Genomic DNA, 21,447 nt, shown 5'->3' with positions numbered 1-21,447 from the left:
AAACACAGGATAACACAAGATGAAGACAAACAGACTGAAGAAATTGAACTGAGGAAATTGAGAAAGTCTTCAGTCAAAGTCTTCAAACACATATATGAACAACCACTCAACACAGTAATGAGGAAATGAAAGAGTTGAGGAAATAGAACCAGTAAGGTTGGTGAAGAGAATGATTTGGTAGACCAGTTCCAACTGCTGTCTCGGTTGTACGTCTGGTTGGAGCAGCTGAGTATTTAAACTCGAGGACACACAGTCCCGGACACCCAGTTGCTGAGCACGCAGCTCAGGACACCAAGTCCTCACTGTATTCTCCTTGAACTAAGGTCACACAGACCTTGTCCAATCACTCGTGGTAAGTCTTCAGGCGACTTCCAAACCTTCATAGACTTCGGTCACTCGGCGATCCACAATTCCTCTTGGATGATCTAGACCATGACTCCTAACCATCTGGAAGAAGCACAGTCTTCAAAGGTAACAAGCATCGGATCCATGCAGGATCAATCTCTTCAGCGATGCTCAATCACTTTGGGTTTGTGGGTGTTTGGGTTTGGATTTTCCTCACTCGATGATTTTCGCTCAAAGTCCATGGAGGATGGGTTGCTCTCAAATGACAAGTGTCAGTTTCTCTCGGAGCAGCCAACCAGCTAGTGGTTGAAGGGGGCGGCTATTTATAGCCTAGGGAGCAGCCCGACATGATAAGACATAAATGCCCTTCAATGATATGACCGTTATGTGGATACGATATTTTGGGACAGCTGGCACGTAGCACAACAACGGTCAGAAATTTGACTCTCAAATTCCTCAGGGCTATCATGTTCCTCACTGTGTAGGCAATCCGCAATGGCGAATTCCTAACTCCTCAGTCAGAACAAATTCCTCAGCGACCAGAAGAACTTCGTCTCTGTCACTGAAGAAATTGACTGAACTGTATGAGATTTCCAATGGCTTCACTCGAAGGGATTGGTAGGTGTAGGATTTTGAGTTGAGCATCACATGGAAATTTTTCCTTAGTATTTCCTCGACCCCCTTTAACAGTACGGTGTTTCCTATGACTCAAGAAAGATAAAAACAAAACTATGAAAACGAAAGTCTTCAAGCTTCATATTCCTTGCATGAATATCAAGTCTTCACGGACACACCAATTTCTTCACTTTCAAAGTCTTCATGAAAGTCTTCAGGAATACCAAAATCTTCAGTCAAAGATATTCATTTTTAGGGGTCGACTTTCTCTGTAAATATCAAACTCCTCATAGACTTATAGACCTGTGTACACTCATAAACACATTAGTCCCTTAACCTATAAGTCTTCAATACACCAAAATCACTAAGGGGCACTAGATGTACTTACAATCTCCCCCTTTTTGGTGATTGATGACAATATAGGTTAAGTTTTCAAACGGGATAAACATATGAAGTGTAAGTACTAATATTCAGGAATTTGATTGCAAAGTATAGAAGAACTCCCACTGAAGATGTGCATAGTGAGGAATTTGCTTTTGAAGCAATGCACACTTGAAGAGTTGAATCATGGAGATCTCCCCCTACATCTTGTAATTCATACATGCATTTGACATATAATATGAAGAATTTGAAATGCATGATGAAATATGGTGCCTGAAGAGATTCGGCATGCGAGCAATAATATTAACGAGGAACAAGCATGCAGAATCAGAGAACAATGCATGAAAAGTATCAGAGCACCATCGGGTTTAAGATTACAACTCGATCCAATAAAAGTTTCAGAAGAGCGAGAGTTGCAACTTAACAAAGAAACACCCATATAATAGACCCGCTTGAAGACTAACTCAGATTTCCCCCCCTTTGTTATCGAATGACCAAAAGGATCGAAACTGAGGACTAACGCCCCTGAAGAATATCAAGCTGATGGAGGAGCGCCAGCGTTGTCGGGGTTGGTTGTCGTAGTAGGGCCTGCCACAGTGTCGTCCAAGTATTCATTTGAGTCGTGGCCTTTGATAGGACTCATTGTCTTCGTCAAAATGCAATAGACAGTCCGAGGCACATACAGTAATTCCTTAACGAGGAATTTGGTTCATGGGGCCTACCCTGGCTTCAAAGGCTTCATCAGCACTTGCATGTAATGATTTGTAAGCTCAGGTTCATTGTAGATGCAACGAGCACCATCATGGGGAGGACTGAGTGGGAGGGCATGAAGCAATTCAGTTGCCGGTGCCTTGTAGTGAGTATTTTCTGACATCCAGTCCAGCACCCAAGTGTTCACATCTTCAGAATTTCCTGTGAACAGAGTATAGTTGCGAGGAATTTGAAGAGGTCATATGCGTTCTCAGAAGGTTTTCAAAATGAACAAGTTTGAGGAATTTGACCAGATGAGTCTTGAAGAATTTCACTAACGTACTTTGTCTTAGGTTCCAGAGTTGTATAGATTGACGATCCACACAATTGAGGAATCTTGAAGAAAAATGATGCTTAGGGAAACGAATCAAGAACAGATGACTTGTGAGGTGTTTTGTGTGTGAGGATTTGAAGAATAAAACACCTTTGAAGATTTTGTAGAGAAAATTTGAATCAAAGAGGGCAGTAAAAGTAACTTTTAATTACCCTGGATGAAGAACACGACGAACTGAGAAGTGTAGATTTGAAGCTCGTCAGTTCAGATCTTCCACGCCCTAACTTGGCGGAGGAAGACAGCTACAGCGATGGCGGAGTGAAGATTTCCGCGGCCAGCGTGAGTACGACGGCGACGAGGTCGAGGCAGTGAAGCTCTTCCTCACCGGCGACGATGGAGTAGCGGCGACGCTAGGGTTTGAGAAGCTCGAGCGAAAGAGAGAGCGGTCGAGCGGAGTAAAGGAAGTGAGGAAGGTTGAGGGGGTATTTATAGTCGCAGTGAAAAACTGTTCGCCTGAAGATTAGGACGAACGTGCCCCTGGCCCTTCTCATTCGCTTGACATGTGTCACCCACATACTGAAAAGTGGAGATCGTGTTAGATCGTGGGTGAATAGATAAGTCTATCGTGGGATACAGGACGGTTTGAGCGGCAAAACCGAAAATTTGGATAATATTAGTTTTAAAGTTCCATTCACAATTTCTTCAGCTGATAGGACACAGTGAAGATTTTGAACGAGTTTCAAATAGAACGCACATGAAGAATTTGTGAATAGATTGGGTTGAGTATAGCATAGAGGGGGAAGGGTCCGATCACATTCACTTAGCAGAAAAAGCAACTTGAAGAAATAGCCATAAGTGAATGCTGTAGAGGAAATAAACCCATATATATATATAGCCAATGAAGAAAAACGACGGAAATAGTGAAGATTTTGCAAAGTTGAAGAATTTAAAAAACTGAGAAATTTCAAAACTGAGGAAAACTCAAATTGAAGATTTTCAACTTTGTGGTGGCGTGACCCACCGTATAAGAATGATGATTTCAGACACCGCGTACAATTGTCGTAGGGTTCTGAGAATCAAATTCTTCATTAATTTCTTCACACTTAGAGTGTTATTCTTCATTGATTGAAGAAAAACGTTTCTTCATGTGTTGCACATCTAAGTCATCAATTTTGCATAAGTGTTAGGATGTGTGTCCTTTTCAAAGAACATTCGAAGACTCTAAGATATTTAGCTCACACCGCAACTTGCTAAATCTCTTCTCATCCAAGGGCTTTGTGAAGATATCGGCTAGCTGTTCTTCAGTCTTCACATGCTCAATAGAAATGTCGCCCTTCAACACATGATCACGAAGAAAATGATGACGAATCTGAATGTGCTTTGTCTTCGAGTGCTGAACTGGGTTGTGAGCAATCTTGATGGCACTCTCATTGTCACAGTAGAGAGGCACATTCTTCATGTTGATGCCGTAGTCCTTGAGAGTTTGCTTCATCCACAGCAATTGAGCACAGCAAGAACCAGCAGCAATGTACTCAGCTTCAGCAGTAGACAGTGATACGCAGTTCTGTTTCTTCGAGGACCAACAGACCAAAGATCGTCCGAGGAAATGACAAGTACCAGATGTTGACTTGCGGTCCACACGATCACCAGCATAGTCAGAGTCAGAATATCCAATGAGATCAAAAGTAGAGCCCTTGGGGTACCATAGTCCTAGTGTTGGTGTGTGAGCTAGATATCGAAGAATATGCTTCACAGCCTTATGGTGTGATTCCTTCGGTGTAGCTTGAAATCGGGCACACATGCAAACACTAAGCATTATATCTGGCCTAGATGCACATAAGTACAATAAAGAACCAATCATGGAGCGGTATACCTTGTGATCGAAGTCAATACCATTTTCATCAGTGCATAGATGGCCATTTGTGGGCATAGGAATTTTGACTCCTTTGCAATCTTGCATGCCGAATTTCCTCAGAACATCCTTGAGGTATTTCTCCTGAGATATGAATATGCCATTGTGCTGTTGACGAATTTGAAGACCTAAGAAGAATTTCAACTCTCCCATCATAGACATTTGATATTCTTCACTCATCATATAGGCAAATTCATCACTATAACGTTGGTCAGTACAGCCAAAGATAATATCATCAACGTATATTTGGCACACAAACAGTTCACCATCATAAGATTTAGTAAAGAGAGTAGGGTCGAGTGAACCGGGTGTGAAGCCATTCTTCACGAAGAATTCCTTCAAAGTATCATACCACGCCCGAGGGGCCTGCTTGAGGCCATAGAGGGCCTTGTTGAGTCTGAAGACTTTGTCAGGATTCTTTGGATCTTCAAAACCTGGGGGTTGAGCAACATATACTTCTTCCTCAAGCTTACCATTGAGGAATGCACTTTTCACATCCATTTGATATAAAGTGATATTATGATGGTTAGCATAAGCAAGTAATATGCGAATAGCCTCAAGTCTAGCAACAGGTGCAAAAGTTTCATCGAAATCAATTCCTTCAACCTGTGTGTAGCCTTGAGCTACAAGTCGTGCCTTATTCCTCACCACAAGGCCATTTTCATCTTGCTTGTTGCGGTAGATCCACTTTGTGCCAATGATATTATGCTTGCGAGGATCTGGACGTTTGACCAGTTCCCAGACATTGTTGAGCTCGAACTGATGTAATTCTTCTTGCATGGCCTGAATCCACTCAGGCTCCAGAAATGCTTCATCTACCTTAGTGGGCTCTGTGATAGAGACAAAAGCATAGTGCCCACAAAAGTTAGATAAATGTGAAGCTTTTGAGCGTGTGAGAGGACCTGGTGCTTCAATGTCATCGATGATCTTTTCAACTTGCACTTCTTTTGCAACGCGAGGATGAGCTGGTTGTCGTCGAGGAATTTGATCAGCATTTTCTTCAGCACCATTTTCTTCAGCATTTTCCTCAGGTACATCAGCTCGACGATCTTCGCGTTCTGGAATGAATTCTTCAGTAGATTCTTCGGTAGGAATGACATCCTCAGTAGCCTTGAACTTGATAGAATCTTCAGGTGCTGGTTCATCTATCACAGAAGGTAGGTGCTCTCTTTGCGAGCCATTAGTTTCATCGAACCGCACATCTACAGTTTCAACAATCTTGTGAAGAGCGATGTTGAAGACTCTGTAGGTGTGCGAGTCCTTTCCGTAACCAAGCATAAAACCTTCATGTGCTTTCGGTGCAAATTTAGCATTGTGATGAGGATCTCTAATCCAACATTTAGCACCGAAGACTTTGAAATAACTCACATTGGGTTTCTTGTCAGTGAGGAGTTCATAGGCAGTCTTCTTGAAGAATTTGTGAAGATATACTCTGTTGATGATGTGGCACGCGGTATCAATTGCATCAATCCAAAAACGATGAGGCGTTTTGTATTCATCAAGCATAGTGCGAGCCATCTCAACAAGAGTTCTGTTCTTGCGCTCCACGACGCCATTTTGCTGAGGAGTATAAGGAGCAGATAACTCATGAGTAATACCAAGTTCATCAAGATAGTCATTAAGACCGGAATTCTTGAACTCAGTTCCATTGTCACTCCTGATGTGCTTGATCTTCACACCAAAGTTGGTTGAAGCCCTCGAGGAAAATCGTTTGAAGACTTCCTGCACTTCATGTTTGTAAGTAACAATGTGTACCCATGTGTAACGAGAGTAATCATCAACAATAACAAAGCCATATAGAGATGCATCATTAGTCACAGCAGAATAATGATTAGGACCGAAGAGATCCATGTGAAGCAATTCAAATGGTCGAGTGGTGGTCATGATAGTCTTCGCTGGATGCTTGGCCTTAGTCATCTTCCCAGCTTCACAGGCACCACACAAGTGATCCTTGAGGAATTTGACATTCTCAATGCCAATGACATGCTTCTTCTTCGCGAGCGTGTGCAGATTCCTCATGCCAGCATGACCAAGTCGTCGATGCCATAGCCAGCCTTCTGAAGCTTTTGCAAGTAAGCACACGGCAGGTTGTGGTCCTGTAGAGAAATCAACAATGTACAAGTCTCCTCTCCTAAAGCCTTCGAAGACTTTGGAATTGTCAACTTACATGATCACAACACAACGATACTTGCCAAAGACAACAACCATATCAAGATCACAAAGCATTGAGACAGACATGAGGTTGTATCCTAAGGACTCGACAAGCATGACTTTGTCCATGTGTCGATCCTTAGAGATCGCAACCTTACCTAGACCCAATACCTGACTTTTGCCTTTGTCAGCGAAGATGATATGCTTCAGATGTGACAGTGTTAATGGAGCATCCATCAATAGATTCTTGTTACCAGTCATGTGATTTGTACATCCACTATCGAGGACCCACTCATTTGCTTTGGGTTGATCATCCTGCAGATGAATTAGTGCAGCTTACAAACTCATATACTTCATCAGTGAAGAATATGACATCAGTATCATCAGTTCAATTTCATCAAGCAATAGCACAGACAAGCAGTGTGAGGACGTGTGAAATGAAAGTTCATTTCATCATGATTAGCCTGCGTCCTTTCAGGCAGTGTTCAGGTCTCCAGCAAATTTTTCAGACATTAAAGCACGTCTGGAGACCTGACTCTGCATAAGAGATTAGTTCTTTTTCTTCACCACCCACATCTGGAGGGGTGGCAAAGAATTCATCACTCTACAAGCACCATATGAGAAAGGTGGCATGGATGCCAAACCATTTCGTTTCACATAAGAGGGGTTAGGGTAAGCATATGAATAAGTAGAGAAATTCTTCGAGGACTTATGAACATAATGATTTGAAGAATAATGCACATATTCATAGCCCTTAGCTCTACCCTGTGAAACAGAGTTGTTAGCACGGTGATGTTCATATGAGGACTTTGATCCTTTTGAGGAATTTGATCCATGTGAGGAATTTGGTCCGTATGAGGACTTGGATCCATATGAAGAATTTGGTCCATATGAAGAGTTTGATCTGGGGTTCCTGTTCTTCACTGGTGGTGTCATGAGGACATTCACCTGAAGACTTTCAACATAACTTTTGGGAACCCAGATTTTCTTCATAGGGGAACCGTTCCTGCAGTTAGTGCCAACATATCTAGCAAATACTTCACCATTCTGATTTTTGAACACTTTATAGTTGGAGTCAAATGACTCATCAGAAGAATGAGGAGATTCACATGTAAAGCCAGATAAGTTAGATGGATCAACTGGAGGTCCCTTTGCAGCAACCCATGAGGTTTTGGGGTACTGCTCAGGCTTCCAATATGTTCCATCAGCATTGAGTTTCCTCTCAAAGGCAATACCCTCTTTCCTAGGGTTTCTGTTGAGGATCTGCTTTTTAAGCACATCACAAAGAGTCTGATGCCCTTTGAGGCTTTTGTACATGCCTGTCATATACAATTCCTTCAGCCCTGCATTGTCAGTGATACTAGCAATGTCCTCAGATGAGGAATTAGTGATAGCAGAGGCAGGTGAAGAATTTGTAACATTTGAAGCATTTGAACATTCAGGTGAAGAATTAGCAGATTCACGTTCAATGCACTTTAAGCATGGAGGATCAAATTCTTCCTGAGTAGCGCTGATTTGTTGAGCAAGTAATGAATCGCGCTCCTTCTGAAGATCTTCATAACTCACTCTTAGCTTCTCAAGATCTTGCTTTCTTTGAAGAAATTCATAAGAAAGCTTCTCATGATCAGTTAAGAGGGTTCTATGATGACTTTGAAGGTTGTCAAACTTAGACTGAAGTCTCTGAAGATTTTCAGTTAAGTCTTTAGTGCGGTCCATTTCATCACCCAACATATCATCACTTTTGTCTAGCATGTTTTGAAGTTTTTCAATAGCCTTTTGTTGTTTCACAGCAATCTTAGCAAGTTTAGAGTAGCTAGGCTTAAGATTTTCATCAGATTCATCCTCACTTCATTCAAAGGAGGGGTATTTAGTTACCTTAGCAGCCTTTGCCATGAAGCAATAGGTGGGAGCGTAGTCATCATTGCCTTCATTAGCGTTATTGGTGTTGTGATTTTCTTCAGAGTTGAAGATAGACTTGCTGACAAATGCAGTAGCAAGAGCTAGACTTGCCACACCTGACTCAGACTCCTTGGATGCCTCCTCTTCCTCATTATCCTCAGATTCAGCCTCGGAATCCATTTCCTTGCCAATGAATGCCCGAGCCTTCTTGGAGCTGCTCTTCTTGTGGGATGAAGACTTCGAGGATTTTGATGATGAAGACTTTGAAGATTTCTTCTTCTTCTTGGCATCATCAGAACTGTAATCCTTGTATTTCTTCTTCTTTAGTTCCTTGTCCCACTGAGCACAATCTTGAATGTAGTGACCAGGCTTCTTGCATTTGTGGCATAGCCTTCTCTTATAGTCACTTGATGAGGAATCACTGCTCCTTGAAGATTTTCCAAAGCGACCATGTCTTAAGAATTTCTGGAACTTCTTCACGAGCAGTGCTAGCTCCTGGCTCAATTCTTCAGGATCACCAAGGCTACTACCAGAATCTTCACATTCAGATTCAGACACTGCCTTGGCCTTCAGGGCACGTGTTTGCCATAGCTTGAACCATAGAGATCTCTCTTTTCAGCAAGCTGGAACTCATGAGTATTTAGCCTCTCGAGGATATCAGCGGGATCTAGTGACTTGTAATCAGCACGCTCTTGAATCATCAGTGCCAGAGTGTCAAATGACGAATCGAGTGATCTCAGCAATTTCTTCACCACCTCATGATCGGTGATGTCAGTGGCACCGAGCGCTTGAAGCTCATTTGAGATATCAGTGAGGCGATCGAAGGTTTGCTGAACATTTTCATTGTCGAGTCTTTTGAAGCGGTTGAAGAGATTGCGAAGAACGTCAACACGAGAGTCACGTTGAGTTGAGACTCCTTCGTTTACTTTGGAGAGCCTATCCCAGATAAGCTTAGCAGTTTCCAAAGCACTCACTCTACCATACTGCCCTTTACTCAGATGACCACATATGATATTCTTCGCTTGAGAATCGAGTTGCTTGAATCTCTTCACATCAGCAGCATTCAGGGAAGGTGTGACTGAGGGAACACCATTTTCCACAACGTACCAGAGATCGTTGTCAATTGCTTCAAGATGCATTCGCATCTTATTCTTCCAGTAGGGGTAGTCCGTGCCATCGAAGGTAGGACACCCAGCAGAGACCTTGATCATACCTGCGGTCGACATAACTAGAACTCCAGGTGGTTAAACCAAAATCACACAGAACAAGGGAGTACCTTGCTCTGATACCAATTGAAAGTGCGTTATATCGACTAGAGGGGGGGGTGAATAGGCGATTTTTATGAATTCTTCACTGAGGAATTTGCCGGTGAGGAAATTCCTTAGCGAAGAACTACTTGCAGCGGAATAAGTACTCAGAAGTAAGCATAACAGAATACACACATAGTCATCATGATGAAATGAAGACAAACACAGAGTACAGAAAGCGTAAACACAGGATAACACAAGATGAAGACAAACAGACTGAAGAAATTGAACTGAGGAAATTGAGAAAGTCTTCAGTCAAAGTCTTCAAACACAGATATGAACAACACTCAACACAGTAATGAGGAAATGAAAGAGTTGAGGAAATAGAACCAGTAAGGTTGGTGAAGACAATGATTTGGTAGACCAGTTCCAACTGCTGTCTCAGTTGTACGTCTGGTTGGAGCGGCTGAGTATTTAAACTCGAGGACACACAGTCCCGGACACCCAGTCGCTGAGCACGCAGCTCAGGACACCAAGTCCTCACCGTATTCTCCTTGAACTAAGGTCACACAGACCTCGTCCAATCACTCGTGGTAAGTCTTCAGGCGACTTCCAAACCTTCACAGACTTCGGTCACTCGGCGATCCACAATTCCTCTTGGATGCTCTAGACCATGACGCCTAACCGTCTGGAAGAAGCACAGTCTTCAAAGGTAACAAGCGTCGGATCCACGCAGGATCAATCTCTTCAGTGATGCTCAATCACTTTGGGTTTGTGGGTGTTTGGGTTTGGATTTTCCTCACTCGATGATTTTCGCTCAAAGTCCTCGGAGGATGGGTTGCTCTCAAATGACAAGTGTCAGTTTCTCTCGGAGCAGCCAACCAGCTAGTGGTTGTAGGGGGCGGCTATTTATAGCCTAGGGAGCAGCCCGACATGATAAGACATAAATGCCCTTCAATGATATGACCGTTATGTGGATAAGATATTTTGGGACAGCTGGCGCGTAGCACAGCAACGGTCGGAAATTTGACTCTCAAATTCCTCAGGGCTATCATGTTCCTCACTGTGTAGGCAATCCGCACTGGCGAATTCCTAACTCCTCAGTCAGAACAAATTCCTCAGCGACCAGAAGAACTTCGTCTCTGTCACTGAAGAAATTGACTGAACTGTATGAGATTTCCAATGGCTTCACTCGAAGGGATTGGTAGGTGTAGGATTTTGAGTTGAGCATCACATGGAAATTTTTCCTTAGTATTTCCTCGACCCCCTTTAACAGTACGGTGTTTCCTATGACTCAAGAAAGAGAAAAACAAAACTATGAAAACGAAAGTCTTCAAGCTTCATATTCCTTGCATGAATATCAAGTCTTCACGGACACACCAATTTCTTCACTTTCAAAGTCTTCATGAAAGTCTTCAGGAATACCAAAATCTTCAGTCGAAGATATTCATTTTTAGGGGTCGACTTTCTCTGTAAATATCAAACTCCTCATAGACTTATAGACCTGTGTACACTCATAAACACATTAGTCCCTTAACCTATAAGTCTTCAATACACCAAAATCACTAAGGGGCACTAGATGCACTTACAGCAGCGGATACCACGCCCTTTTAGGGCGGGACGCATTCACGAGCTTTCAAGCTATACCCCATTACGGGTACATGAAGCTCAAAATGCCCGGACCCAATGGAATCATCACTCTAGCCAGTGATCCGGACGTCGCACTCCGCGCCGAAAATAAAACTGCCGCACTAGCCCTGGAAGCATTATCCAAAGCCCTAGCGGCCGAAGAACTAACAACGCTGCACGCCATAGTGGACCGAGACGACGTAATACTCGACAAACGACCCAAGTCCACCTCATTCAAGCCCGTGGACGAGATAGTCAAATTCCAGGTCCATCCAACGGACCCCACAAAGACAGCTGCCATCGGGACACAGTTGAGCCCCACAATGGACGCCGCACTACGAGACTTCTTACGCGAGAATTGGGACATTTTTGCCTGGAATCCTTCAGACATGTCGGGCATCGCATGCAGGCTGGCCGAACACAGCCTCAATATACTGAAAGGATACAAGCCAGTCAAACAGACTCTCAGGCGCTTCTCAGAGCCTAAACGGCAAGCCATGGGAGAAGAGCTAGCCAAGCTACTTGAGGCCGGATCCATCAGAGATATAAAACATCCAGATTGTCTAGCAAATCTGGTAATGGTACCAAGAAGGACAAATCCTGGCGCCTATGCGTCGATTTCAAGGACCTCAACAAGGCCTGCCCCAAGGATCCCTTCCCCCTCCCTCGCATTGACCAAATCATCGACGCCACCGCAGGACACGACTCACTATGTTTCCTCGATGTAAACTCCGGATACCATCAAATAAAAATGGCGGAATCCGACCAAGCCGCAACGGCCTTCATAACACCATATGGCCCCTTCTGTTTCAACACTATGCCTTTCGGGCTCAAAAATGCCGGCGCAACCTATCAACATATGATTCAGACATGCCTGGAGAAGCAAATCGGCAAAACAGTGGAGGCATACGTGGACAACATGGTCATAAAAACAAGACTCGTCGAAACTTTAATAGATGACTTGAGACTCACGTTCAACAACCTTCGAACATACAACATCAAGCTCAACCCGGAAAAATGTGTTTTCGGCGTACCCTCCGGGAACTTGCTCGACTTTATCGTTTCCAATAGAGGAATTGAAGCAAATCCGGCAAAAATTCGAGCTCTGTCGCAGTTGGCTATCCCAGCAGACCTCAAGCATATACAGAAACTAACTGGATGCGTGGCTGCCTTAAGCCGCTTTATCTCCCGATTAGGACAAAAGGCACTACCTCTTTACCGCCTTCTTCGATGCACCGAACACTTCGTGTGGACGGATGCGGCCGCGGCCGGACTAGATGAAATAAAGACCCTATTGGCCAGCAATCCAGTCCTGACCGCACCAAATACTGGCGAACCTATGCTATTATACATAGCTGCAACACATCAGGTTGTAAGCGCAGTGCTCATCGTCGAACGAGAAGCAGACGGATACAAGTTCCGCTCCAAAAGCCAGTATATTACGTGCCCACTGTCCTCACTCCATGCAAATCCCGATACCCACACTATCAAAAGATAGCATACGCGGTCTTCATGGCATCCTGGAAGCTACGACACTACTTTCAAGAGTGTTCCATTACGGTGGCCTCCGAAGTGCCACTCAACGACATAATAAACAATCGCGACGCCATAGGACAGATTGCTAAATGGGCTATCGAGCTCCTTCCGTTCGACATTACATACAAACCACGGCGGGCCATTAAGTCGCAAGTATTGGCTGACTTTGTCGCCGAATGGACAGAAGCCGAACTCCCTAAAGAGTACGGCGCGTACTCCAATTGGATCATGCACTTCGACGGCTCTAAAATGCTGGCCAGATTGGGAGAGGATGTAGTCCTGACATCCCCCACCAGAGACACGGTCCAATACGTACTCCAAGTATTATACACAGACTCCAACAACGCAACCGAATACGAGGCTCTGTTGCATGGTCTTCGGATGGCAGTCTTTATGGGCATTCAACGCCTAGAAGTGCGCGGGGACTCAAACCTTGCAATATCACAAATAAACGGAGATTTTGATGCCAAGGATCCGAAAATGGCGGCCTATCGTAATGCCATCCTCAAAATGTCAGCTCGGTTTGAGGGACTCGAATTCCACCATGTGGCCCGAGAAAACAATCAAGCGGCAGATATCCTCGCCCACATCGGCGCTAAACGCAACCCTGTCCCACCTAATATATTCTTGGAAAGGCTGTTCAAGCCATCCGTGGTATGGGAAGGGGAGTCCGGCAACACCAGTCTGGCTCCGAATACAACCCTACATTCTGAACCATTTGACGTAATCGGGGGCTCCGCCACCGAAATAACACCTCCGTCCCACGAAATCATGACTGTAATCGCCCCGTGGACCGAGCCCTTCTTGGCCTACCTAAATAGGCAAGAGCTCCCCGAGGACCAAAATGAAGCACGTTGTATTGTGCGGCGTTCCAAGGCTTACAAAGTCCATGAGGGGGAGCTCTATAAGAAAAGTGCCACCGGAGTGCTCCAAAGATGCATCTCCGGAGAGGAAGGGTGTCGGTGTACTAAAGTAGGGGTACCTTAGTATCCCGAACTTGTGCACGGGCAGTCGCAGCGCCCCGCGGCAAGGCTTGCCGGGTGCCCGCCAAGATCCTCCGTAGTTCCTATTGATGCCATTCAAGAACAATGTGTCTTAACTAAGAAGACAAGGCCCCGGCAAGAGAGGCTTGCCGGGAAGGACAAGGCCCCGGCGAGAGGAGCTTGCCGGGAAGGCTAGCCAAGGCTTTTTCAAGGAGCTTGCCGCGACGCACCGCGCGTCCCGGCAAGACCCGGCAAGCGACAAGCTTCCGGGCACGACAAGACAACGACCGCGGCAAGGCGCTTGCCGCGGCAAAGACACCACTCTGTGCCCACGCTCCAGCGCATCCGTCGACGTGTCACCGCAGGACCGTTCTAGGCGCACGTGGCGGGAAGCTGTGCAGCCAAGCGGTGCGAGGTGGCGAGTGGAGATGACGAGAAGGCCATCGTGGCGAACGGTGGCGCCCCTAACGGTTGCTTTTCTGCACTGTTGGGTGACGCGGACGGGCATTAAATGCTCTTGTCCCCTGCCGTCAGAGTTAGGTAGGGTGCACTGTAGAGGCAGTTGTACCAACCCCTGTTTTTACATTTGTACCCCTATCTGCGTTGCCACCTGTCGGTGACCCCTTTAGCCTATAAAAGGAGGCCCATGCGCAACGTAGAGGGGGTTCGACTCATTCGAAACCACAGAACGCTCACGCTCTTGAGCAAGAACGTAATACCACCACAAAGCAGCAGTAGGAGTTTTATCTCTCCGGAGAGCTCCGAAGCTGGGTAAAATCCCTCGCGTGCTTCGCCTCGATCTGCTCTTCATGCGTCCTCCGCTCCCCGCCGGACCGAGAAGGGGCCCTGCCCCATAGGTGTTCGTTTCCCACGACATCTTTGGCACGCCAGGTAGGGGGCGTCGAGGTTGCGTGAACCTGATCCGGCGTTCACGCAAGCCACATCTTCATCATCTTCATCGACATGCCACTGAAGAGGAAGGCTTCGGAGGTGGCTGGTCCGTCCGCGTCGATCCCGCCGCCACCGGAGCAAACGGGTGGTGGTGTAGACGCTGGCGATGGAACGGGCGCTGACGAGGGGGCTCACGATGCTGCCAAGTCCAAGGACAAGGGTGCACAGACCTCGGCGTCCGTACATGCACCGCACCCCTCTCAGGAGGCGCGGGACCGACAACGTCATGGTACGCGCGGTACCATACGTTCGTTGGGTCAAGGCCAAGCTGGTGGATCTCGGGACGCTCAAGATCAGCATGCACGTCAACATGCTGGCACGAGCGCGGCGCGGTCGCTTGGGCGAGATGCTGCTCCTTCTAACATTGTTAGAAGTGCGAGCATATCTCGCTCCTCGCGTCGTTCACCGCCGCCACCCAAGACTCCAGAAGAAGCGTTGGCCCAAGCCCAACTGCTTCTAGATTACCCTCCAGCGCCAGACAAGGTCGACGACTGGAGGGCCACCGTTCAGAGCCTCATCGGCTTCGCCAACGGCGACACTCCCCGGCAACCGACAACTTCGAAGCCGCGGCAAGACGCCCAGGCGCGGGCCGATGGCGACCAAACCGGTGGGGGAGCAACCACCGTGCACTCCCCACCCCAAAGGCCAAGATCGCCGACTCGCCGGGTCAACCTCGACACCGACTCCACGGCGTCGTCAGATCCACGAGTTCGTCGTGATCAGCGCCAAGTTCTTCAAGAGAGACAGCAAGAGGACGCTCGTACTCGAATCGAGCGTCGAAGAGAAGCGCGGCGTCAATCAGACCAGCGCGCTGGGCCCACTGTCGATATGCATGCGCCGGGGGAACCAGGCGGCTTGCCGTACGCGGTAGGTTGCCCTGCGTTTACTCGTGAGCTGCGGCAAGTCCAGTGGCCCAGTACCAAGAACTTCAAGCCAGATGTACCCGAGAAGTACGACGGCAGGTTGCACCCGTCGGAGTTCCTCAGCGTCTACACCATCGTGGTGCAGGTTGCCGGGGGGCGCGACGAGAAGATCCTCGCCAACTACTTCCCGCTGGTGCTCAAGCCCAATGTCAGATCTTGGCTCATGCACTTGCCAGACAACTCCATCTCCTCATGGGCGGATCTGCGTCATCAGTTTGTCGGCGCCTTCACAGGCGGCCACAAGCCCCATGGCCAAGAGAGCGATCTTCATCTGCTCGCCCAGAAGGAAGGAGAACCCCTGCGCAAGTACATTTAGAGATTCAGCCAAGTGCAGCGCAACATCCCAGACGTCCACCCTGCCGCGGTCATCAGCGCGTTTCATCAGAACGTGCAAAACCGCAGGATGAGGGAGGAGATGGCGATGTGCAAGATTAGAGACATCAGTGAGCTATATGCCCTGGCCGATAAGTGTGCATGTGCTGAAGAGGGGAGGAAACTCCCCGGAGAGAATGCGGGAGCAGAAGGGTCTAACAGTGAGGATGCCGCCCCGGCAAGAAAAAACCGGCGGCGGAACAACAGAAAAAGGAAAGCAAAAGATGTGCTAGTCGTCGAGCAGTCCGGCAACACAGGTGGCGCCGAGAAGGCCAAAGCTAGCGACTCCGGTGAGGCCGTGGTGGCCGCCGACAAGCAGGACGGCTCTGGCAAGCAGTACTGCAAGATCCACCGCACCAAGGGCCATGATCTCCAGACCTGCAAGAAAGTTGAGCAGCTTGTTGAGCTGCAGAAAGCTGAATACGAGCGACGCGACAAGGAGAAGGCCCAAGAAGGTGGTGGAGGATCCGGCAAGAAGCGTCCCGGCCGGGGAGGGCGCCGCGGCAAGGCCAAGCAGCGGCAAGGAGACAGGCCTCCCCGTGGCCGCGACAAGGATGAATACGAAGAAGAATATGAAGAGATGGATGAGGATGAGGCCGACGAGCAGGAGTTTCAGAAAGCAACAGAGGTTTTGTGCGTCGACGGCGGTGCTTCTCTGCATACTTCGCACCGCCAGCTCAAACAGTGGGTGCGGGAAGTCAATGCAGCAGAACCATCAGTTGAGTCACGCAAGCCTCTGAAGTGGTCCAGCACGCCTATCATCTTTGATGTGGAGGATCACCCTAATCGCATAACTGCGGTCGGGTGCTTGCCGATGTTGGTTTCACCAACTATCCGCAACCTCAAAGTCACAAAGATGCTAGTTGACGGAAGGGCCGGCTTGAACCTGATCTCCTCAGCGGTACTCCAGAAGCTCCAGATCCCCGACAGCGAGCTCGAAGAAACTGGCACATTCCAAGGAATCAATCCGGGAAGGAGCAAGCCGAAGGGGAAGATCACGTTGCCAGTAAAATTCGGTAGCGAGCTAAACTTCAGGACTGAGAGGGTCACTTTTGACGTCGCCGATTTTCCATTACCCTACAATGGAATACTTGGCCGTCCCGCACTCGCCAAGTTCATGGCAGCCTCTCACTATGCCTACAACGTACTCAAGATGCCCGGTCCGATAAGTGTCATTTCTGTCCCTGGCGACAAGAAGGATGCCCTTATCTGTACCGACAAGATCTACCGGGAAGCAGCAGCCGTAGCAGAACGCAAACCACTTGCCGCTGAAGCTCCCGGGGGGAAGAAGAAGACCAAGTCCGGCAAGAGCTCTGATGCCCACTCCGGCAAGCGCACCTCTTCGGAGTGCTGCGCTACCGTCGAGGATGCACCATCGAGCTCCACCGGCAAGTGTAAGAAGGCAAAGACAGCTTCACCAGAGACCAAGAAAGTGGCTGCCAAGGAGGACGGCACTGGTGGTACCTTCACCATCAGTGCCACGCTTGACCCTAAATAGGAAAGTGCGCTCGTTGCTTTCCTGCGGGCGAATGTCAACGTGTTTGCATGGCAACCGTCTGATATCCCCGGTGTTCCCAGGAAAGTAATTGAGCACCACCTTGCCGTCTGTCCTCACGCGCGGCCCGTCAAGCAGAAAGTCAGAAAACAAGCAGTGGAGCGTCAAGAATTCATTGCAGAAGAGATCAAGAAGTTGGAAGCAGCAAGCCTTGTCAGAGGAGTGCTCCATCCTACGTGGCTGGCCAATCCTGTAGTCGTGCGCAAGGCGAACGGGAAATGGAGGCTTTGTATTGACTTCACTGATGTTAATAAAGCTTGTCCCAAAGACCCATTTCCCTTGCCGCGCATTGACCATATTGTTGACTCCATGGCCGGATGTGATTTTCTTTCGTTTCTTGATGCATATTCAGGATATCATCAGATCTTCATGGCAGAAGAAGATGAGGAGAAAACCGCATTCATTACTCCATGTGGCACATACTGCTCTGTACGAATGCCTTTCGGACTAAAGAATGCTGGTTCAACATTTGCAAGGGTAGTCCACGAAGCTTTTGAGCCACAGTTGCACAGAAATGTAGAAGCTTACATGGATGACATAGTGGTCAAGAGCAAAGACAGAGCAACTCTGATCCAGGATTTGGATGAGACCTTTGCAAATCTGCGCAAGATCAATCTCAAGTTGAACCCCGAGAAGTGTGTGTTTGGAGTCCCCTCTGGCAAGCTTCTCGGGTTCTTTGTATCTGAGCGGGGGATTGAAGCCAATCCCGATAAGATCAAGGCCATTGAGCAGATTGAAGCACCGAAGCGCGTCAAGGATGTGCGAAGGCTTGCCGGCTGCGTAGCTGCTCTCAGCAGGTTCATCTCTAAGTCCGCGGAGCGCGCCCTGCCATTTTTCAAAATATTGAAAAAGGCAGGTCCAATGAAATGGACTCCGGAAGCAGAGGCTGCGCTCTAGGATTTCAAGAGATACCTGTCCTCCACTCCAATACTTGTCGCACCTAAGCCACAAGAGAAGTTGCTGCTATATCTAGCGGCAACCAATCAAGTGGTTAGTGCTGCGTTAGTAGCGGAAAGAGAGGCGGATGATGAGCCAGCAACCATGGCGAGCGCATCCAGCGACAGGCAGGGGGCTTCCCCGACAAGCTCTGGCCTCGACAAGGATGTATCTGTACAGCCACAAGAAGAGAAGCAGAAGAAGATGGTGCATCACCTAGTTTACTTTGTCAGCTCCCTTTTGCAGGGGGCTAGGTCAAGGTACTCTGGTGTGCAGAAGTTGCTTTTCGGCCTTCTCATGGCCTCGAGGAAGCTGCGCCATTACTTTCAAGCACACGAGATCACAGTTGTCACTCGCTTTCCGTTGAAGAGGATATTGCAGAATCCAGAAGCAACAGGCAGGATTGTCGAGTGGGCACTGGAACTGTCAAGCTTTGGCTTCAAGTTTGAGAGTACTTCAACTATCCAGAGCCGAGCATTGGCAGAATTCATAGCGGAATGGACGCCAACGCCTGATGAAGAAATTCTGGAGACGAGGATCCCCGTCAAGGAGGCAAACAAAGAATGGGTCATGTACTTCGATGGTGCCTTTTCGCTGCAAGGCGCCGGTGCGGGTGTGTTACTTGTCGCACCCACCGGAGAGCACCTCAAGTACGTGGTCCAGATGCACTTTCCCTACGAGCAAGCGACAAACAATACTGCAGAGTATGAAGGTTTGCTCGCCGGACTCAGGATTGCTGCAGACCTTGGGATCAAGAAGCTCATTGTCAGGGGTGACTCGCAACTTGTTGTCCGCCAAGTGAACAAAGATTATCAGAGTCCATTGATGGAAGCTTACATTGATGAAGTGAGGAAGTTGGAAGAACACTTTGACGGCCTACAGATGGAACATGTTCCGAGAGCTCAGAACGACATTGCAGATGGCCTGTCAAAGTGCGCCGCACTTAAGTTACCTGTGGAACCAGGGATCTTTGTGCTCAAGCTGACTCAACCATCTGTAACACCATCAACTGGAGAGATCAAGAAAAGGAAGTTGGTTTCCAGTGACTACGCTCCGGCAGAGCTCCCCGAAGCCGCTGCCAAGAAGGTCCCCAAAATCAACACAAACAGTGCTGAGGGGCAGTCTGCTCCGACAAGCCCTAGGGTTTGTTTCGTTGAAGCAGACGCCCCCGACAAGTTTTGCTCCGGCAAGCTTGCCGGGGAACATCACGCTCCGGCCGAGCCGCATGTTCTTGCCGTAGAAGCGGATGTTCCCGCAGCAGCACATGTGCCTTTAGTCCTTGTTGTCGAGCCGCAAGCTCCAGCATGGGCACAACAGATTGTCCATTTCCTTCAAACAGGAGAACTTCCCGAAGAGCAAGAAGAAGCGGAGAGAGTAGCCCGGCAATCAAGTATGTACCAGTTTGTCGATGACATACTGTACAGAAGAAGATTCAACAGAGTGAAATTGAAGTGCATTCCCCGGGAAGATGGACAGGAGCTGTTGGCAGAGATACATGGAGGCATATGTGGCCACCACATTGGCGCAAGAGCACTTGCCGGCAAAGCATTCCGGCAAGGTTTCTTTTGGCCAACAGCCCTCCAAGATGCAACTGCACAAGTAACCAGGTGTGAAGCGTGCCAGTTCCATTCCAAACAGATACACCAGCCAGCTCAAGTTCTCCAGACGATCCCTTTATCCTGGCCATTTTCGGTCTAGGGGCTCGACATCCTCGGCCCCTTCCCCCGAGCTGTCGGGGGCTTTGAGTACTTGTACGTTGCAATCGACAAGTTCACAAAGTGGCCGGAAGTGGAGGCAGTGAGGAAGGTGATGGCACAGTCAGCAGTCAAGTTCTTCAGGTCGATTGTTTGCCGTTTCGGAGTCCCCAACAGGATCATCACCGACAACGGCACGCAATTCATGAGCCGCACCTTCATGCAGTACATCCAAGATCTTGGCGCCAAGGTCTGCTTCGCTTCTGTTGCTCACCCGAGAAGCAACGGTCAAGCAGAGAGGGCAAATGCTGAAGTGCTGCGCGGGCTCAAGACCAGAACTTTCGAAAGGCTGCACAAGTGCGGAAAGAACTGGATCGAGGAGCTGCCGGTGGTTCTTTGGTCGATCAGGATGACGCCAAATCGAGCCACTGGCCAGATACCTTTCGCTCTAGTCTATGGAGCAGAGGCAGTTCTCCCCACGGAACTCGTATATGGATCGCCTCGAGTGCTCGCTTATGATGAGCTTGAGCAAGAGCAGCTGCGCCAAGATGACGCTCTACTCCTTGAGGAAGATCGTCTTCAGGCCGCTGTACGAGCTGCTCAATACCAGCAAGCTTTGCGCCGCTACCATAGCCGCAAAGTTAATGCCAGAAATCTCGAGGAAGGCGACCTTGTTCTTCGACGCGTTCAATCCGCCAAGAATTCCAACAAGTTGACGCCAAAGTGGGAAGGCCCTTATCGGGTAAAGCGAGTCACTAGGCCTGGCGCTGTCCGCCTTGAGATCGAAGATGGCTTTCCGGTGAGCAACTCCTGGAACATTGAGCATCTTCGTAAGTTTTACCCATAAGGCGCGGTTGCCGGAACCTGTTCCGGCAACCACCTTTTGTACAAGCCTTGCCGCTGTTGCATGTAACCCTTTGTACAAAGCCGGGCGCAGATCCCGTGCATAAATAAAGATCATATGCTCCGCACATCTTGTCAAATTTCATGCTTTTTTCTTTTTGCATGTATTATCTGACACTTTGTGCAGCTCTTACCCCCGGTAAGCAATAACGAGCCTTAAGGATCCATATCATTATTTTCTCTTCTTTCTTTTCCTCAAGAAATGAAGGTTCCTTCGTCCACAAGTTCACCGGGGGGAGAGGAGAAGATAATGGTGTGGACTAGGCGTCGCTCAAGGAAGTATCGCCTTGCCGGGACGCAAACGACAGAAAAGCTAAGTCGCCAAAGTTTGAGCACGATCAATTTTAAAAAAATAATTAAGTTATCTTCCTTGAATGACCGCGCTTTGTAT

This window comes from Triticum aestivum, chromosome 6B (assembly GCF_018294505.1).
Source record: "Triticum aestivum cultivar Chinese Spring chromosome 6B, IWGSC CS RefSeq v2.1, whole genome shotgun sequence".
Classification (NCBI taxonomy): Eukaryota; Viridiplantae; Streptophyta; class Magnoliopsida; order Poales; family Poaceae; genus Triticum; species Triticum aestivum.
The sequence above is the reverse complement of the archived record's forward strand: the minus strand, read 5'-3'. Positions refer to the sequence as shown.